The following is a 2,294-nucleotide window of genomic DNA, read 5'->3' as shown; positions in this document are numbered from 1 at the left end:
GCTTTGGGTGTCAACTTTATATATATATATATATATATATATATTTTTTTTTTTGTGTATAGAACTATAAATATAATTATTATTAATAATATTATAGCAGTAATAACTATAAAAATGAAGCCCTTAACCATAATTATTTTACCTTGCAATATTATTGTCACAAATACAAACACTTTTCTCCCTGCAGGATCTGCACGCGAAAATTTTCCACGTACTCTGCGCTTCTTGCGTACTACTTAATGTACTTAATTGTACTTAAATCTTCTACATGCAAGATCTTCCTTTAATCCTTGCATTCGCATCATCTGATAGAGCCGCCTCCGTTCTGCGACCTGTCTATGATCTGTACGATACTCAGATCCTTAAACGTATCACTTACTTCTCACCTCTTAAAACGCCTTAAGGCGCAATCCGCTAATGTAACACAATCGCCAACTGCACACTTTAGCGAAGATAAATACGCGCGTACAGCAAAGCTAGACACATCAATATTCTCACGGAAACGCATCTAAATCATGGCCGCGTGCTGATATAACCTGTTGAGAGGCGGAAGAAAAACGCGAAGCATCTCGCGATCGTCTCTCGCGAAAAATTAAATATCGAAAAGCGCAACTATCCACTACATTTCAGCAAGTTATAGCACATATCATCGGAGCGTATCTAAAATATACAGCAATACCTTCCCCAATAGCATAATTTATTGGCACAATATTGGCCAAAGATTGGTCCAATAGATCCTCAGCATTTAATAATACATGATCGATGTATCGCCAATGTATCGCCAATAAATTACTAGGGTTAAAGCGATTTTCCACGAAGGAGACTCCTATGGTAGTAAATATTAGATCATCCAAATATTGCTGTTTACGCTCCATATATTTACGGCGGATGAACAGAATTGGCAAATTTTAAATGAAATCGAATTGCTGAAGTTCAAGAAACTTACTCGCCGAATTTCTAATCAGAAGATATTGGAATTAATCTTCTCCGAAAGCATCCACCCTTACATTTTATTTCCATCGTATTTTTTTTCAGAATATGAATTTTTTATCTTGATCCGACTTGACCCTCCAATTTCGTTCACCCGCCGTTTTTTATACTCGTTAATATATTAACGAATACGCGTGAATCGTCGACGATTCTGCGGATCTCAGGGTATTTAAATGCGTCGTTAACAAAGATGCACAATTCTTGCACAGCTATATAAATATTTAGTACTCCGGTAGAAATCCGTTGCATTTAGATCCTTGACTAAATTAAGACGTACACGTTCAGACAAAGCACATTACCACTCAGCTTGCTCTTGTAACAATAATCGAGCGTCGCTTAAACAATGTAAAAATTATAAAAAAAACTCCACTTCTCAAAGTACTTTATTTTTCAAGAGGAAGAGGATGCATTATATTTGTTACGTCGCGTTTAACCGTGAACTTCCATTTCTACTATCTTGAAAAATAAACGCTATTTAGCAATGACAATTGTATCAAATGAAAAAATCAATATATCGGTTAACGTATATTCTGAAGAGAGCGCATCCTTCAAGGTTTAATCATTATTCGCTTGCATGCATCGCAAGAAAAAATTAGCAAGCGAAAAGACGCGCAAGTTTTTATCTGCGAGAGCTTCGTCCTCAAAAGAGACTTACATCTCTGAACAATTATGGATGTGGACGATCGTCATCGTAATATTACCGTCAAGTAGTCGCAGTGTTTCTCGTATGTTAGTCTGTCATGAAAATATAGACATCTTTTCTTTTTTGATGTATAACAAAAATTAGCCTTCAGAGACGGAAGAATTTATTTTTAGAATCTTATAACTTTCGTAAAATTTATTTAACCCTGCTGTCTCTGTTCAAATTTACTACACAATCATTTTTTCCTAAAAAAAAAAAAAAAAAACTAAATAATAAAAAATTATCACAGAAAAATCTTGCATTAACAGACGAAGTCATCGAATACCAAGAAAGTTTACATATAAAATATTAGTAAGAAAATAAACTACATCTTGGAAAATAAATTCACATGTTGTCAAATAGATCTGAACGTTTTGAACAGATCAGCAAGATTAACTTCAAGTTATAATGCGAATACCTATCCTTCCTGTCGGCAATAAAATTTAAATTAATCAAGTCTCAGTTATTCAAGACCACGTTCGCGATAACCATAGTCGAGAAATGTAGTATTAAGATGACGAACGCTGTCGCGATCGGCACAGAGAACGGGCTCTCGCATCGATAAACGCACAAGATATCCGCTTGGAGCGGATTAACAAGCAATGTCACTCGGGCGTTCAAT

At 35.3% G+C, this 2,294-nt stretch overlaps 1 protein-coding gene across 3 annotated transcripts in view; it reads right to left on the bottom strand.

The window, feature by feature from the left end:
• LOC108753348 (broad-complex core protein-like) overlaps positions 1–2,294 on the bottom strand; it is a 42,608-nt gene that overhangs the window by 6,226 nt on the left and 34,088 nt on the right. The window lies entirely within an intron of this gene.

Source organism: Trachymyrmex septentrionalis, unplaced genomic scaffold (assembly GCF_001594115.1).
Source record: "Trachymyrmex septentrionalis isolate Tsep2-gDNA-1 unplaced genomic scaffold, Tsep1.0 scaffold69, whole genome shotgun sequence".
Lineage (NCBI taxonomy): Eukaryota > Metazoa > Arthropoda > Insecta > Hymenoptera > Formicidae > Trachymyrmex > Trachymyrmex septentrionalis.
The sequence above is the reverse complement of the archived record's forward strand: the minus strand, read 5'-3'. Positions and strand labels throughout refer to the sequence as shown.